This window comes from Canis aureus, chromosome 8 (genome assembly GCF_053574225.1).
Source record: "Canis aureus isolate CA01 chromosome 8, VMU_Caureus_v.1.0, whole genome shotgun sequence".
NCBI lineage: Eukaryota > Metazoa > Chordata > Mammalia > Carnivora > Canidae > Canis > Canis aureus.
In genome coordinates, this window is record NC_135618.1 from 30,892,991 (window position 1) to 30,913,229 (window position 20,239).

Consider the following 20,239-nt stretch of genomic DNA (forward strand, 5'->3'; position numbering starts at 1 on the left):
CATATGTAAATAAGTTATAATAGCTATTTCGATGTCTCCTTTTATTAATTATATCAAATATGATAAAATTCTGGATCAGTTTAGATTTATTGATTTTTCTAGTTATCATGACTTATGTTTTCCAGTTTCTTTGCAAGCCTGGCAATTTATTATTGGAGGTAAGTCATTGTGAATTTTATTTTTTTGTACCATAAGTATTCATGACCCTTGTTCTGGGACATGGTAAAGATAACTGGAAACACCTGATCCTTATGGGTCTTTATTCTTTAACTTGCTTGGTTACATGAGGGCAGCCTTTTGTCTGAGGCTACTTTTTCCATTACTGAGGCAAAAACATCCTGCACATTCTACCCAATGTGCTATAAATTATGAGATGTTCCCCCGTGCCTTGTGGGAAGGGGAACTATTACCATCCCTGTGTGAATTCCCAGGTCTTCCCCTCTAATCCTTCCAGTGACTTCCTGTAGTTGCCTCATGTATGTGTACTGACCAGATTCAGCTGAACCCTGAGTGGAAATTCTGTCCAGTTCTCTGCAGTTCTTCTCTTTTCATTTCTTTCTTGTTCACTGTTTTCCCTGTATTCTAGTTTCTTTGGCCTCCCCAGATTCCCGCTGCATTCTTGGAAATTGCTAGACTGACTTTCTTTCTTTCTTTCTTTCTTTCTTTCTTTCTTTCTTTCTTTCTTCTCTTGCACTGTACCCTAAAAACCTCTCTAAGACGATAGGTTGAGACAATGTGAAGTCTTACTATGTGTTTTCCCTCTGTTTGTTGTGGTTTGTTGTACAATGTCCAGCATCCCAAAAATAATTATTCCATATATTTTTTTGGTCTCTTCATTGTTTTAAATAGAAGGTTAAATCTGGTCTGTTAGTCCACCTTTGGCCAGGGAAGAATAATAATTTATCCTTAATTGCCTATTAATTATAGATGTTTAGTCCATGAGATCACTAGGAAACTAACAGTCTCAAACTATTTGTTTGAGAGATGGTAATACTAGAAGTTAATATTTTGTATGTCTAATCTATATTCAATCATGAGAGACATGAGTTCCTTCAGGCTTTGGATGGTTCCATACGTGGACGATTATATTGTCAATTCTGAAAAAAACACTTATCTTCAATACACAAGAAGGTTGTTCTATCTTTTACAGACTGGTTCATTTGGAACAATGCTCAGAGGGTTATACTGCTCTAGTTTAGGCATCAACATTGTGCTGTAGTCTGTTACTGTGCCTTTTCCATGTCCACAGCTATAGTTCTTGATAAAAGTAGCTTTCACATGGGCTTACTGATGCTGACAGGCCAGGTCCAAGGACCCAGAGAGGGTCTCACAGGACAAGCCAAGAGGGTCCTTGACTTCTAACAGGTTGGAAATCAAATGCAAGCAAACAGAAAGTGAAAGCAGAGTTTACTGGAGATATAGAAAGAGCAGATACAGATGAAACATATGGGAGATACAGAAAGGAAAGGAGCATGAATCTTGTCTTTGTTCAGTGTCTGAGGGTTTTTACTGAGAATTGTGGTTTGGTGTATGTTTCCTCTCAGGCATTCAGGAACTAGTTAGAATAAAGAGGAGGGCCTAGGTGTTCCTTGGAGTGAAGGGGTCTTGGCATCAAGGTGTCTAGAGCTGCTGGTCTGGAATATGCATATGATAGCTTTGTCTGGTTATTCTTACCTGGTCTTTCCTTAGATATTATCTGGTTTAAAGAAATAATTAACTCCTTGTCCCTGGTAAGTAGGACATACACCATGTGCATTCTGAGCATTTGTAAAGTAGGAGTGCAGATCCTAGCAAGAATAGGAGGAGGAATAGGAGCAAAAAGCAGATTTTTATGGAGTCTATCATTTTCCCTCTCATTACCTTCTCTTTCATCTTCTCAAAAGGTTCTCCTTAGAAAGAAATCCATACCTTTTTTATTTTTTTAAGATTTATTTATTTAGGGGCACCTGGGTAGTGCAGTTGGTGAAGCGACTGACTTGATTTCTGCTCAGGTTGTGATCACAGGATCATGAGATCTAGCCCACTGTTGGGTGAGTGAGATCTGCTGCACTCAATGTGGAGTCTGCTTGAGACTTTCTACTGTTTCTCTCTCTTTTAGTATGTATGTATGTACTTATTTATTTATTTATTTATTTATTTACTTATTTAATTTATTTGTAAGAGAGACAGATATAGCAAAAGAGAGCACAAGCAGGGAAGAAGGTGAGAAGCTTACTCCCTGCTCAGCAGGGAGCCCAATGGGATGCTCAATCCCAGCACCATAGGATCATGACCTGAGCCAAAGGCAGACACTTAACCAACTGAGCTACCTAGGCACCCAAGTACTTATCTATTTGGGGAGGACAGAGAGAAAGAGAAAGAGTGAACCCAAGTCCATTGGGCTCTATGTTAAGCACAGAGCCCTACCAGTAGCCCCATCTCATGACCCTGATATCATGATCTGTGTGGAAATGAAGAATTGGATACTTAACCAACTGTGCCACCAAGGCACCTGCTATTTATATTTTAAAATATGAAAACATTTATAATTAGTAATCTTTTACAGAAGTAATTTTATTGAACATTTCCCTTTCTCTTCTTACCCTTTCAGCTCATAAACTAGAGAAGCATGACTTCAAGTCAAGCCAGAGAAAATTATTTTTTTCTTTTTCTTAAGTCTTGCAGGCTTAAAGAATCTGAGTTTCCTGGCCATCTCTCCCTTTAATTTTAGTTGGCACGTGACATACAACTAAATTCTTACCTAAATATATTTAACACAGAAGTCAATTATTTTAAACTTTCATGGAATTATCTCAAGACCTATTCAGTGTATTTCGGATCATCTGAAAATGATGGCTTGTAAATTAAAAAAAAAAATAGACATTTGGACAAAACATGTGGATACTTTACTGGCCCAATTGAAAGTCATGTACATTCATCTTTAAAACGGAAATTCACAAAAAAGATTAACATTTTTTTTCTGTGAGTATTTTGGTGTATTTATTCATGACAGTTTTATATCTCAATTACATACTTTTAATTTTCCACTTGGAAGACGCCTATTCTGAATAAAAATTTATTTTCATGATGCTGTCTTCTGAATACTATATTGAAAAAATCCAATTAACTCACACAAATTACAGTGCTCCAAGGGCATTCTTCTTTTTCAGAGGAGAAGACTATAAAAACAGAAATTAATACTCACAAATGAAAACATAGTTGCACAGAGTTCATTTTGTTCTGTTGATTTACCTTCCTTTACCAGTCCAAATTCTCATAGTACATTCTTATTTCTATATTTATAAAATTAGCCACTAATATTAAAGTATTTCTTAGGTTTCTTCTTTACCTCTCTTAGGCCCAAAGCTGGGCAGTCATCAGAGAAAACATATAGAAGAAAAAAAAAATCAAATCTGTACTCCTCCAAGCTTTTACATCTTTAAGTATCAATAGATAATTCATTTTTAAATATTCTGGTTAGTGAAGATAGTTTTATATATGCTTGTTTGTAATATATTGAGCTAGTTTTTTTTCCATGCAAATTTGAAATTATTGTGCTTTTTTTCCTCCTATTTGGTACAAAAATCTATATATTTAGATTAGGGCAAGCTTGTTAATTACTTAATTTAAATCTTAAATGTACTTATTATTTATCGACTTAGCTATTGGTGATATGAGAAAATTATGTTAAAATCTTCCACTATGTTTATAGCTTTATTAATTTGTTCTTCCATTTTTGAAGGTTGGTGTATTTCGAAGTTATGTTGTTAGCTACTTAAAGATTGATGGCTATTCTGCCATAGAGATTGCTTCTTTGTGGAATTTGTTTTTCCCTTCTTGTTTCTGCTTTCTACCTGCAATTCTTTTTTTTTTCTTTTTTTTAAATTTTTTTTTATTTATTTATGATAGTCACACATAGAGAGAGAGAGAGAGGCAGAGACACAGACAGAGGGAGAAGCAGGCTCCATGCACCGGGAGCCCGATGTGGGATTCGATTCCGGGTCTCCAGGATCGCGCCCTGGGCCAAAGGCAGGCGCCAAACCGCTGCGCCACCCAGGGATCCCTCTACCTGCAATTCTGTTTTGTCTGGCATTAATATTGTTTTGGCTACTTTTACTTATGTTGTTTCTGTGAATTAGTGCTAGGTAAGGAGAAAACTGTATATGCTCTGTCATCTCTATCCAAAAGCTTTAGAAAGTTTTATTTATAATTCTCTCAGACTTTAAAATGTGGGCCATTCCAAAGAAGAACTTTTGTTTGATGATTTTATTCTGAGAAGACACAAAGTGGGAGAGCTGATAGAAAACTAAACTGGAAGAGAGGAAGATGGGATCATCACACAGGAGCAAATCATGAGTAAGGAAAATTTTCAATAATGTATTTTCACTGGTGGTGTAGGCAGGGAGAGAGGGTCTTAGGGAGGATGATTATATATCTTTTTTAAAAATTATTTGTTTATTTGTCAGAGAGAAAGAGTACAAGCAAGGGAAGCAGCAAGCAGAGGGAGAAGCAGACTCCTTACTGAGCAGGGAGCCTGATGCAGGGTTGGATCCCAGGACCCTGGAATCATGACCTGAGCCCAAGGCAGATGCTTAACCAGCTGCCCAGAGATCTTGAATGATAGCATATCTCTAAAAATATTTCAGAATATTTGAATATTTGGCATTTTAAATAATTTTTCCATCTTTCATAAAACCCTAAGTTATATCTATACTTTTAATCAGCATTTCAAAATGCTTTCTGCACATATGAATATCTGTGTCATTTTATTTTGATGATAAGCTGAAATTGGTCTCCAGGTGAACACAGAGACTGACCATGGTGACCTACTCTTATTTGGGTTACACAAATATTTGGGTGTTACAAAAATGTCACAGTGTTTGATTTTTTATGTCCGTGTTTATTTTTAAAAATCCATGTCTACTGGAAAAAAACAGATTTGAAATAGATCAAAATTAAAGCAAGTGTGGTTTCATTATCTATCACCTAATTCTTACTAAATCTTTCATTGAAACTTTCACTTTAGAGTCTACTGGATGTAGATTCTTCAGGGATCTAAGATATCACCAAGCATACTAATAGATAAATGTTATATTGATTTTTTTATATATAACAATACTAGCTTGAATCATTTGTAGGCCAAAGGATATAATGTGCATAGAATGCATTTGCAAACTATATTCTAGATCCACATTTTCTCTTTGAATGTTAAAATCACCCAGGCTGAGACAGATTAAAAACTATTTGACCCATTTTATGGTAAGTTTATTGAGTGCAATTGTTAGGTATTTTATCCAAAGTTGCCTATGTGTTACATAGTAAAGCCAGATCTCAAACTAATTTTTTTCTAACACTCAGAATTCTTTCTCACATAACTACTTCCTTGATTTATTTAGCATCAAAATACAAGCCAAAATTTTCTGATAATCAGAAAAACAAAAAAGCATATTTAGTGAGAAATATATATAGGAAATTTTGAAAATTAAAGTTGCTTTTAATTCTTTTGACTCTAACACATATGACTTTACTGGTACTCATAACTCTGGTCAAAAGATAAAACTATTTTCATGGTCATGAAATAGTATTTGCTTTCATCCTACTATGGCTCTGTTTGTGTCTTAGTTGCAAGAGAGTGCTCATAAAGGAATATATATTAAATCATCAGACATAATACTGTACAAATAACCTATGAAAATGATAATGACTCTTCCTAATTAGCTAATCATTGAGCTGTAATTACTCCAAGATAAATTAGACTATGAGTATTAAAGAAAAGTCATGAAGTGTTTATATCATAGTTTTTTGGATTTTTTTGTGTGTTTTTAATTCACTACATTCAGCTAAGGACAGACTAGGTTAAATTTGACCCTGCTCTGTGTGCATAAACAAAGCAAATCAGAATTTTCAAAACCTAAGCCTGAGACATTTAGTTGAAGATTTTATTTCAGAACAACTTTCTTTGTGTTGAAGTATTTATCACTATCCATTCTGACCCTACTTGTTTTAATCACATTATATTTCATATGGAAGATTTTCATGATCACCTTTGAAAGAGCACTGATGTATTGCTTTTGTTTGTTTGTTTGTTTTGTTTTGTTTTGTTTTGTTTTAAGAAAAAAAAGGCAGGGGAGCCCAGGTGGCTCAGTTGGACTCTTGATTTTGGCTCAGGTCATGATCTCCTGGTTGCAGGATTGAACTCTGCATGCAGGCATGTCAGGCTCCGTCCTCAGTGGGAGTCTGCTTGAGATTCTCTCCTCTCCCTCTGTTCTCTCCTCTCACACCCCACCCCCTATGCACTCTCTCTCTCTTTCTGTCTAAAATAAATCTTTTAAAAAAAGGAAAAATCTAGCTCTGAAATCTAAGATTGTGGTTGTGGATGAAATCAACCAAAACATATTATCACATTATGTTTAAATGATTGACAGCTTGTATTTGGAATTTATGTCACAAATGGTATTATATGCAATTATATTAATTAGTCTAATAAAAATCAAAAAGTGACATCAAGTCTCATATTATTAAAAACATCTTGCTGCATTCCCTTCATTTGCATGCATAATTAGAAGATTTAGGTGGCACTCTATTGTGACATCTGCCAGCTAATATAAAAGCTAATATAAAATGAGTTAAGTTTAAACACATGAAAATGGGTTTACCTTTCAGGGCCTTAAAATTAACTTGGAAGAATCCAAGTTAAACTGTAGTAGGCAACATGAAACGTATAATTTGGGGGTTTTGGACTACTTAAAGATAAGGCCTTATTTATATAGATTCTCCTTAATTGTATTCTCTGTCTACATATGATTCTTGGCAATTTTAATTTGGATTTCTGTCTTGCTTTAGATTTAACTCTCAAGTAATTATGCTTTATAACACATTTGGGTCCTTAAGTTTGAATGGATTCAGCATGGTAGTTTAGTGGATGCTAGATTCATCTCACCAATGTATTAGAATCTTTCCATTCTGGCATCAAGTGAAAGAAACTTTAAATGATGATGAACTTAGAATTTTAATAGACTGTAATTAATCTTCTGTAGTTTTTTTCTAAATGTGAATCTAATGTATCTGCTTTCTATCCTAATTATAATATTGGTTACAACAGTGTAATTTGTCATGCAAAACAGTTTTTACATTACATTAAAGTCAAAGTAGTACAGTTGGTAGAAGTTTACCAGTTTTGAATACTAACACATAATAAATACTCTAAGAAGTTCTGCTGAAGCCTTCTATTCTTAAAAATCTAAAGACGCCCCTTTGAATTCAGCAAAGACTCATGCACTCTTATCCTTTTACAATCTCAAATATTCCTGTTTCCAAGGATAAAAAGAGGGCAAAACGCAAGGCTAAATGAGAATGGCATCATTCTCTTGGGCTTGGTTTTTTAGTGCATTTGAAGGACATATTCTGTTTTGTCTGCTAAGTCAAATAAAAAAAAAAAAAAGCCTTTCAGAAGGATACACTGGTTATATTCTCACACCCTGAATCAACCTTTGTGTGTTGCAAGGAGACAGACGTCTCATCTAATATTGGGATTCTTCTATAATATTTTCAACGTGACCTACCAAAGTCAGTATCTATATAGCTGAGTTGACATAGCTGGAGTTAGCCCCAGCTCTTAAGATGCCAGGTGAACCCTTTCCAATGCTCAGTATAACCCTTAAAGGCTGCATTTATTTGTTCTCAAATATTTATTGTCTGTCTATAATGTGCACGGCTCCTGCTAGGAGCTGCATGGACTAATGAGCATGTATATACTAAGCTGACCTGATAGAAATCATTGAAGATAGATGTAAAAATGCCTACCAAAACAAATGTAGTATTACAAATTATAATGAATGTTATTAATAAAGAAACAGGAGAGGAAAAAGGGAACTAGCAAGGCTTTCTGAAGAAGATATGTTTAATCCTACAAGAGTGGTGAGAAAAGTTAGCCAGCAATACAGAATAAGGACTATTCCAGGGAGCAGACACAACATGAAGTCCTTCTGACACCTGATGTCTCTACATCCATTGGGATGACCACTCCACCACTGGGCTTGTCTTTTGTTTTAAATGTGCTGCAATACCATGCTTCCAATCCTTGATCAAGTTGAACAAATACCTGCTTTATTGTTTCTATCTATTTAGGATTCTGTGTGTTGAACAGATTAGAGTTAGGCAGTTTGCAATATTTGACATTTAAACAAATCAAGAAGTGTGGAAATATTAAGTTCCTCATATTTAAGGTCAATACTACTTTTTTTTTTTTTTTGCACTTTTGTGCTCTGATATGTTCTACTGTACTGACTTGTATTGGAATTACATCCTGAGGTTTGAGATAGACAACACAGACAGCACACATTTATTTTTATTCTTTGAATGAAGAGAAAGCAATGACAGTAAAGGACATATACTTTATCATTAGAATCAAATTGGTCATTGACAACCCAACTTGAAAGAGCAAGCTTGAAAAAAACACTGGTGATCAGAAGTCTCTGACTGTGCAAGGGTAACACATACTAGAAAAGCACCTAAGAGCAAAACTAGAGGCTATTTTAGAGGCTAGAGAAGAATCAAGGTAGAATAAACTTTGTTTTTTCTTGCTGAATTAAAATATAATTCTTTAAAATAATTCATATATATTGACCTAATATCAAATAAAATATAAATGCACTTTATTTTTTTTTAAAAAACATTTGTTTACTTGAAAGAGAGAGAGAGAGAATGCAAGAGCAGGGGGGAGAGGCAGAGGGAGAAAGGGGATCTTGAGCACACTCCCTGTTGCATGGGGAGCCCAATTCAGGGCTTGATTCCTCAACCCTGAGATCTTGACCTGAGCCCAAATCAGGAGTCAATTGTTCAACTGACTGAGACACTTAGGTGTCCCTATAAATGTACTTCAAATGTTGATTTTAACAGAATGAAAAAAAAAAAAAAGAAAGAAGAAAGAAAGAAAGAAAGAAAAAGAAAGAAAGAAAGAAAGAAAGAAAGAAAGAGAAAGAAAGAAAGAAAGAAAGAAAGAAAGAAAGAAAGAAAGAAAGAAAGAAAGAAAGAAAGAAAGAAAAAAGAAAGAAAGAAAGAAAAAGAAAGCTGCCAAAAAAACCCCAAAATGGTCCTTGGGGCCACAGAAAATTTCTGCTTAAAAGAGAAGTACTCCGTGGCCTTAATTTTTAGGTGTGTCAATCCCAACTGGGCATATTATTGTTCCATTTGGGTCTATAAGTGTTCAGTGTATTACTACAAATCCTGACGAGAGAACTGTAGCCTACAAAACATAATTTGTAATCCCATGTCATGTCCATTTCTCAGAAGTGACATAATTTTATCACCATTCTTAATAAAAAAAATAATAATAATTTAAACTCTATTGGCTAAAATCATTGCCAGCTAGATGGTCCCACCTAACTTCAAGTTGCCTCTCAAGAAGGTGGCTTAGCATGATTGTGTTGGCCTAGAGAGTCAGGCCCTGGCCGACCCTGGTGCTGGTGTATGAATTTACCCAGGGCTGATGTCCTGCCAAAGGGCTCCTTTGCCTCTGAGCCACAACTCTGGCCACAAAGCTCCTATTATTAGATGGCCAATTTGGTACTTCCTGTTCCTTATGATTTTCTTATAACTATAAAGCAGCATGGAAGTGGGATCCTACTGTTGGTGGTGACCCACTTTGCATCCAGCAATGCAAACCCAAGAACATCTTTTCATGGGCACATGCTTTGTGTCTTTCTCCGGTTTGTATTCACTCTCTAGGTCCACATTTGGAATTTGGTTTTCAGCTGTTACAGAATATAAATATATTAAAATCATTAATTTCTAAATATTTTCCGTATTTGTGTATTTCTTTAATTTTTTAGGTTAATGATACAAAATTTTCACATTCATTGAAGTTAATTTGGTCCATACTGGAACATAAAATTAGCAGTGCAAGAGCCATGTTTTTTACTTATTTTTTATAAGGTTAAATATCAGTATAATGTGCAAAAAAAAGAGTTTGTTGTTTTACAAAATACTTTTGTTTACCAATTAGGTCATTTGAAAGCAAGCCTTACTATTTTTAAGTAATAATAAACAAAATTTAGAAAATGCATTTCAGTGTTCAGCTTATGTTTAAGAATTTTGCAGTGAATGGCTAAGTCAATTTCTTTTCTTCCTTTTCTTGTCTTTCTACCTTTGATACTCCCTGGTAAAGATATAGCTGATGTGATTTAGATAATATCTACTCAAAGCATGATATGCATCCCTTAAAGTTTATAAATTCTTCAGAATTAAATGTATTTTAACAAAATACTTATTATCTCAGTTTAATCCCTTAAACATTCCTTTGACCTGTCATATAAAACAAACCAGAATTTTAAATATTTTTATATTAATTATCCACAGGTGAATATCATTTACATAGCAATAAATACTTTAAAAATAAAAATTAAGTGATTAAATATATTTCATTAAATGATAGTTGTCATGAGTAGCAGCATAAAATGTCACCACTGGAGATTAATAGTATAACAAAGAAATAAGGTCTGATATTGCATTCATTTTTTCATCATTTGGTATTACAGAATTTACTTTCAATGAGATCACCATGATTTCTTTCTAATGTTTTTTTTTTTTTTTCTGACATGACAAAATTTCCATAAAGTATTTCAAATAGGAGGTTTCATGGTTTAGCTAAAATAGCATTTGCAATGTCACTTTGAATAATATTCAAATATACCAATTTATCTTTAACACTTTAAAATGTTTATATGCACTGAAAATTCATTTTATTTATTAGAAGCCTCTCACTCTAATGGAAGGAATATTTAAGGTGAATTAGCTTAAAGATTTGCTAATTTCTGTTAAATGAGTAAAATACTCTTAATAAAATTACATGTAACTTAGATCTTATTTTCACTTCCTCCCCAATTTTGTTTAAATTTTTTTTTTAGAAAAGTGCAACAAGTTTTAAAAATTCTCTTGAAATGAAAGAACATTAAAAGAAATTTACTTATACTGACCACATCACCCTCATGAACTTGATGTGCTTATGCAACTAGGAAAATGATTCCCAAATCTCAACTCTATTACCTAAAGAGTAGTAAATTACTTAAAAAAAATCAATAGTCTAAAGGAAATTGTTGTTACACTGCAATAGACTCCATCATTCCACATTTATCATTTGATTTATTGAGACATTTCTGGGTAAATATGTAGATCCATCTCACCTGTCATGTCAGCTTTAAAAATATATCTCAGACCTTTTTGCACAAGAAAACAATTTGCTGACTCATCAAAAGCATTAATCAAAGCTCATAAAAACTTGTAGTTTAATTCTTTAGAATTTACTAAGTGACTTTGTATTTATTTCCTCCATTGATTATCCTAAGGGCACTGAGAAGTCAGTCAGGCAAGCACATGATCCTCTTTTTTGCATAAACTTAACCCCAAAAAGGTTAGTGATTTGCCTAAAGCACATCTAGCAACTAGCTAATTTGGGGTTTGAAGCCAAATTTTCTGAATAAATCAAGTGTTTTTTATTCTGTTCACCTCACCAAAGTTAAGTCTCCTTCATTACTTAATAAACGTTTTACCTTTATTTCCAAATTTTTACCCTATTTTATAACAAAACTTTATATTTTTATTGGAGATTCCTCATTTACTTTGCAGGAGTACTAAATTGTACTGGATGCTCTGGCAAAGTTTAGTTTTAGGGAATATCACATTAAAATAATATGCTGGAGTACACCATTTTCCCTATCGCTATAACAATGTAGAATCCAAAAATACCCACAAAAATAAAATAGAACAATTTCTGATTTGTTTTGTTATATTAGTTTGTGAGCAAGATTATAATATTAACAAGATTATAATCAATTGAAATCAATATGTACTTTTGAGTTAGTGAGAAATATAGTTGACTATGGATAAGAATCTAAAAGCTCCATCAGGGCCTACTGACAGCCAGAGAGATGAATACAGGCTGACATGAGAGGAAAGCCTATCTTGGAAATCCATATGAGGTTGCCTTCATATTTTTATTATCGCCGATCATATGTGACAAAAGATACGTATGGCTTCTGTTTTGTTAGCTCACAGCTTTGAAAATGTCTGGAGTTACTGCTCAATAGACTTCAGTCATGCAGAGAGCATTAGTAGTGAATTTCTTACTTGTGGTCACATTTTGCACCCTTTGGCTAAATATGTATATAGTGAATTAGAGTTTCTATTACCTAATAATGAATAAAATAACCCTAAGACTTAAAGAACCCATGAAGCAATGCAAAGTGGGGCATGTTTAGTTATTCTCATCTTCATTTTTTGTTGTTGTTTTTCATCAAAACTGTACCAGTTTGGAGTGATGGATATCTGTCATTTTGTTCATAATCATCTTATTTCATTTTTTCTTTTTCGTATCTAGAACACTCCTACCATCCACATTCTATTCACTTAATGTAGTCATTATATGGAAACATTTGAAACTAGTTCTCATTAATCATGCATTTCCACAATGACTTCAGTGAGTAATTTGTATCTATGCGCTGATAGTCTTAAAAGAAACTCATTCTCCCTATGTGCAGTCCAATGCAGAAAACTTGATTATGAATAAATATTAGCTCTAACTCACTATGTTCCATAATACATGTGTTGAGGGATTTCTTTATGATAGTTTAATTTTTAAGAGCTGTTTATTTATTTATATATTAGGCAATTCCAAATAGGAAATTAATTTATTTTATATTTGTAGCTATTTTCACATACATGCTTTTCCATCTAGAAAATTTCACTTCATAAAAAGTCCTTCTCTCATTTACCCTAGGCTACTGAAATATAACAGCTAATTCCTCAACATTTAGAGCCACTAAAAATAATTATTTAGATCTTAAAAGAAAGATATACTTTAAAAAAATACACATGGATGTGCTTAAGAGTTATTATCTTACTGAGCAGATATGACATTTTATATATATTTTTGTATTAAATTAACTGGAAATAAAAGTCCAGACAAAAATTGTGTGTTGGTACAATTATGATATTTCAAGATCTAATTGTTCTCTCCATAGGCAATAATGTAGAAGTTGGTGAGAACATTTTAAGTAACTTTAGCTGACCATGGTGTCTTTTTGTTCTGTTATGAGAGGGCAGGTCTTAACTTGTATTCAATAATAACTTTTTTTCTTTCTGTGAGAGGAAACACTACAAGTAATTAGAGGATTTAGAGCAGAGCTATACTTTTAGATTGGACAATTTGCTAGTATAAGTACTGTTCTCCTTTATTCACAATTAAACATTGTCAGTTTTGTGTCCAAGACAGTTTGATTTCTTTAGTCAAGGAAAAAAAAAAAAAAAGAAAAAAAAGAAATGCATCTCTTTCTGTTCCATGTCACAGTAAAGGTTTTAATAATATGTGTAGTTAAAAGAAAATAACTTTGTTAAACTTCATTTCCAAAGTATATTTGCTCTCAGAAACAAAGTTAAAAATTACAACAGCAGTAAAACCACTAAAACTTTGTGGGAAAACCAGTCCATGATATAAGGTTTGAAGATTACTAAATGAGTCTTTATAAATTATTTAAATATGTTAATATGGACACAGACCATATATTTTTTTTGGAAAAAGTCCCCATTGAGTTAAGGTTTAAGGACTTCTAGCTCAGGAATATTCTGGGAGTGGGAGAGATGGCCATATACTGGGGGTGGGGGGATGCCTAAAATGACTTTGTGATATACATTTACATTGATATTAAGAGGATTATGTTACCTAGTTGGACCTACTATCATTTATCTCTTGGGATTGCGGGTTCTTCAGAATAAAAGTGGACAGGTTATTATTGTTCTAGACATATTAATTTGTTAACATTATGGCACTATACACAAGCTTGAGAAACTAAAGCAAGATATTAATTCAAATTCAGGTCCAATGAGATATCAATGAAAACAGAGATGACAGCTCCAATGTTCTTCAATTTTCATGCAAATGTCCAACAGATAGTTGATTCAAATAAGTATATTCAGGGTTTTGGATTGAGCTTGATATTGGAAGGCTGCAAGTAGATTCATAACTCCTCTCCACTGGGCATTGTATTTTTTTAAAAAAGATTTATTCCTTTATTTTAGAGAAACCATGCATGAGTAGGAGGAGGGGAAGAGGGAGAGAGGGAGAGAAAAAGAAGCAGATGCCCTACTAAGTGGGGAGCCCAGTGCAGAGCTCCATCTCACAACCCTGAAATCGTGACTTGAGTGGAAATCAAGAATTGGATACTTAACTGATTGAGCCACCCAGGTATCCCTGCACTGAGCATTGTATTAAGGAAGTTAAAAAAGAGAGCATACTGTGATCAATTTATATGGAACCATAAAGACCTCAAATAGCTCAAGTAGTCCTGAGAAATTAGAACAAAGTTGGAAGCACTGCACTTGTTGATTTCAAACTATATTACAAAGCTATAGTAATCCCAGTCACACTGACATAAACACTGGCCAATGGAACAGAATTGAGAGCCATCAAATAAAACCTCTCATATGTGATCAGTTAATTTATGACAAAGGAGCCAAGAATATAGAATGGTGAAAGGATAGTCTCTTCAATAAATGGTCTTGAGAATAATGAATATTCACATGCAAAGGAATGAAACTGCACCCCTAGCTTACACTGTACACAAAAATCAACCCCAAATAGAGTAAAAATCAACCCCAATAGATTCAACTTGAATCCAAGACCTGAAATCATAAAACTACTAGAAGAAAACATTAGGAGTAAGCTCCTTGACATTGGTATTGGCAATGATTTTTTTTTTTTTTTTTTTTTTTTTTAGATTTGACAACAAAAACAAAGGCAAAAAAGCAAAATAGCTAAATGAGATTATATCAAACTAAAAAGCTTCTGCATAGTAAAGGAAACTATCAGTGAAATGAAAAGGTAACCTATGGAATGAGAGAAAATATTTGCAAACTACATATTGAGAAAGGGTTAATAGCCAAAATATAGAAGGAACTCACACAATTCAATAACTTAAAAAAAATAATCCAATTAAAATGGGCTAAAGACCTGAATAGACATTTTCCCAAAAAGACATAAATCTCAATAGTTGCATGAAGAGGTGCTCAACATTGCTAATCATCAAAGATATGCAAATCAAAACTGCAATGAGCTACTCCCTCATAACTGTTAAGAAGGAGTCTGTTATCAAAAAGACTAAAGACAGCAGTCACTGGTAAGGATGTGTAGGAAAGGGAACCTTTGTACATTGTTGGTGGGAATGTGAACTGGTAAAGCCACTATGGAAAACAGAGCAGTTCCTCAAGAAATTAAAAATAAAACCAGCATATGATCCAGCAATCTCACTTCTGGGTATATATCCAAAAGAGACTAAATCACTATTGCTAAGAAATTATTCATTGCAGCATTATTCATAATTAACAAAATATGGAAACAATCTTAGAGTCTGTCAATGGATGAATGAAGAAAATATGAGATAAACAGATGATAGATACATACATACAATGGACTATTTATTATTCAGCTTTTAAAAAGAAGGGATTTCTGCCATTTGTGACAATATGGATGAAGCTGCAAGGCATCATGTTAAGTGAAGTAAGTCAGACAGAGAAAGATGAGCACGCATGGTATCACTTATATATGGACTTTAAAAAACAAAATTGAACTTCCAGAAACAGAGAGTAGAACAGTGGTTATCAGAGTATAAAGGAAAGAGGGAGAGCCTATTAAAAAGGTACAAATTTTCAGTTACAAGATGAATAGGTCTGAAGATCTCATATATTACAGTGAATATAATTGATTATACTCTATTATATAATTGAAATTCGCTAAGAGAATGGAACTGGAATGTTCTGGGAAAACAAAACAAAACAAAAACAAAAACAAAAGCAAAACAGGAGGGTACATATATGAGGTGATTGATGTGTGGATTAACTTAATGGTGGGATGCATATATACATTAAATCATCACATTGTATGCTTTAAATATAATTTTGTCAATTATAGCTCAGTAGGTTGGAAAAAATAAGCAGGATTTTATGCCATTACCAAGTGAATTTATTTAAAAAATACAAAGAAAGTTTAACTTCTGAAATTCAGTTAATGCAACACATTCTGTCAGTAGAATAAAGCTTTAAAAAAGTGATCATGTCTCAAGAAGATCATTTGACAAAATCTAACACAGTTTAATGGTAAAAAACACTTAACAAAATGGAAATAGAAGAAAATATCCTCAACCAGCTAAAAAGCTTCAATGAAAAACCACCAGTAGTGGTAAACAATTGACTTATTTCTTCTAAGATTAGGAAGAAGAAACAAATACACATTCTTGCCACTTTTCTTCAATACTGGAGATTCTACCCAGAGAATTTTTAAAAATTAAGGAAATTACAACAAAAGTACTGAAACTGGAGAAGAAGAAATAAAACTTTTTGCAGATGACATAATCTTATATATAGAAAATCCTAAAAAATTAACAAAAAACCCATTAGCACTAACAAATGAGTTCAACAAGTTTTCAGGATACAACACATATATACACATGTATATGCATATATATACTTAGATAATTATATATTTATATACAATTTTATGTATTTATAAATATATTTAATATAACATATTATATATTTACATAAAAATATACACATATTTGAGTTATATATTTTCTGTATATTATGAATGATAATCTGAAAATAAAATTTAGTAAACAATTCCACTTAAACAGCATCATAAAGGATAAAATCCTTTGGGAATATATATTTCTTTAATTTTAGAGAGAGCCCATGGATGGGGGAGGGGCAGACAGAGAAGGAGAGAGAGAATCTCAAGCAGACTTCCTATTGGGGCTCCATCTCACAGACCCTGAGATCATGACCTAAGCCAAAAGTCAAGAATCAGATGCTTAACTGACTGAGCCACCCTGGCACCCTGCGAAAACATTTTTTTTTAAGTGCATAACTGATATTCTGAAAACAAGAAAACTTTGTTGTCAGAAAATAAAAATCTAAGTAAATGGAAAGTCATGTTAATGAATCGGAAGAATTACTAATGTTCAGACAGCAATACTCCCCAAGTTGATCAACAGATTCAGCACAATCCCTGTTAAAATTCTAACCATTTTTGCAGGAGCTAATCCTAAGAATTCATGTGAAAATGCCAGAAACCCAGAATCGTCAAGACAACCTTGAAAAAAACATATTAGAAGTACTCACACTTCATGACTTTAAAGCCTACTCCAAAACTACAGTAATCAAAAGAGAGAGGCACTGGCAAAAGGACAGACATATAAATCAATGAAACAGGATTAAAGACTCTGGAAATGATCCTTTACACTTATGGTTTATTGATTTTCATGAAGAGTCCTAAACAATTTAAAATGGAAAGAATGGTCTTTTGAACAAAGTATGCTAGAACAACTGGTTATCCACATATGAAAAATGAAGTTAGAGTACTGCCTTAAGGCATACATAAAAATTAATTTAAATAGGTGTTAGGCATAAATTCAAGAGCCTAAACTATAAACTTCTTAAAGAATATATAGTAATAAATCTTCATGATCTTGACTTAGGACAACCTTTCATAGATATGACACCAAAATCCCAAGCAATAAAAGAAAAATATATAAATTGGACTTCATAAAATATCTTTAAAATCTCACAAATTTGTTCTGCATATGTTATCAGGAAAGTTAACAGCCAATCCAGAAGTGGGAAAAATATTTGCAAATCATGTATTTGATGAGGAATCTGTATCCCAAATATATGAAACTCTTAAAATTGGTATTAGAAAAATGAAAAAAAAAAAGAATTTAGGAGTGGACAGAAGTTATAAAAATTCTCCAACAAAGAAATACAAATGGCAATACCACTTGAAGAGATGCCTAATATTATTAGCCATTAGGTACATGCTAATCAAAACCACAAGAGAGATCACTTCACATCTGCTTGAACAGTTTTGGTGAAAAATTCAAATAGCTTTTTGGCTAGAATGGAGAAATTGAAATACTCATATGTAGACAGTAGGAATGTAAACTGATACAGCTGCTTTGGAAAATGTTGGGGTTGTTCAAAATGGTAAGCATAGAATTACCATGTGACCCAGCAATTCCACTCCTGGATAGAAACCCAAGAGAAATTAATACATATGACTATACAAAAGTTGCACATGAGTGTTCATAGCAGCATTATTCATAATAGTCAATAAGTGGAAATGTCTAACTACTGATAAATGGATAAGGAGAGTATCACACCATACGGATAAACAGTATTAAACTCAGCTGGTTGAGGGCACCTGGGTGGCTCAGATGATTAAACATCTGACTTCTGCCCAGGTCCTGATCTCTGGGTCCTGGGATTGAGCCCTGCATCAGCTTCCAGCTCAACAGGGAGCCTGCTTCTCCCTTTCCTTGTGCCTCTCTCTCCTGCTCATGGTTTTTCTCTCTGTGCCAGAAGAAAGAAAGAAAGAAAGAAAGAAAGAAAGAAAGAAAGAAAGAAAGAAAGAAAGAAAGAGCATTTAAAAAATAAACTCAGATGGAAAAGTGAGAAAAAGGTTCTACTTAATTTGTATGAGGAGAAAGGTTGTATTTTACAATCAGGATACACAGCCTGAAGAGAAACAACATTCTCTGAGAGAGGAAAGAGCTTCCTCCCCCCGCCCCCCACCCAGAAATTCTTATCTACAAATGCATAGTTGCAAATGACAAAGTCTTGGTATGTAAATGTCGCAGAACAACTACTAGGAGCATAGCTGTCTCCTGTCAGGTCCAGCCTTAGATGGCTGCATAAGGTTGGAGTAGTCGGTTGTGTATCTTCCTTTAGACCTGTGTTGGCAACCACCTGACTGGAACATTGTGTATTTCATTAATCTAGGCATTAAACATCGAACAACATTCTATTCCATCAAAAACATTATAATCATCATCCTAAATCTATCTACTGTAATGTTGTCTGACGCAAGCACATTCTCGAACCCAGTGTTATGAAACCAGGGCAGATTCATTATCCAAACATGTCAGAGTTGTGCTAATAAACGTTAAGATGAGACACTGGTTTATCCTTAAAGGAAAACAATTCCAAACACTTCTAGAAAGAATATAATAGGCCTTTTATAAAACAAACAAACAAACAAACAAAAAGGGTTTACATTAGGTTTAGATTTCTTTTGGGCTACACTAAATATTTTTTTAAGATTTTATTTATTTATTTACTTACATACTTATTTGAGAGTGTGTGCATATGAGTGGGGTGGGAGGAAGAGGGAGAGGATGGGCAAGTATACTCCCTACTGAGAGCAGAGCCCTACTGGAGGCTCAGTCCCAGGACTTCTGATTTGTCCTCTTCTTAGAACTAAGATGTTTCCCTTTCTGACATAGAATGAAAATGTAATTAATGCATGCTAGAAATACATAGCATAGTGCATACTCTGAAGTCAGATATCTATTCTCGTGAGAGTTCTCTGGCTCTGTCATATCCAAATACCAAAACCCAGGAGGTTTAATCAACAGAACTGTATTGTTTTATAGTTCGTGGAACTAAAAGTCTGAGATTAAGGTGTTAGGAAGGCTACTTCTTCCTGAGGGCTGTGAAGGCTACTCTGTTCCATTCTTCTCTCCTCTTTGTAGTTTGCTGGCATTCTTTGGCATTCCGTGGTTCCTGCTGCATGACCCTAATCTCTGCCTTCCTCTTCACCTGGTGTTCTCCTGGCATGTGCATCTTTCTCCAAAATTCCCTTTTGGTAAGGATCCCAATCATATTGGATTAGAGCCTCATCCTATTATTACCTCATATTATCTTGACAGATTAGTTTCACAACAGCTCTATTTCCAAATAAGTTCACATGCTAAGGTGTTAGAAGTTAGGACTTCAGTTTATGAATCAGAGGCAGGGGACACATTCGATACATAAAAAACTTATATTAATCTCCCCGAGCCAAAGTTTTTGCATCTGTTAAAAATGGAATAGCACTATTATCTGCCTTATAGTGTTTTCATGAAGATTTAGAGAATTAATATCTAGATAACACTTTGAACAATGCCTGACACAGAATAAGCATTCCTGACAATGAGTGAACATGTTGTTTCCGATTATTAATACATTTTAATAAAGATGTTCCAGGAAAATGTTTTTTTAACTCAAATCCTTCAGAACTTAAGAGAGCTCTATTTATTTTCACAGGCAGAGTTTGGAGATGTTTATTTTTTACAATGTTGGTGAAATGACATTGGGGAGAGAATCACGGCATCTACCACCAAGTGCTGCTTATAGCTCCTGAAATGTCACCATTACCTGGCATTGAAAAATCACCCAG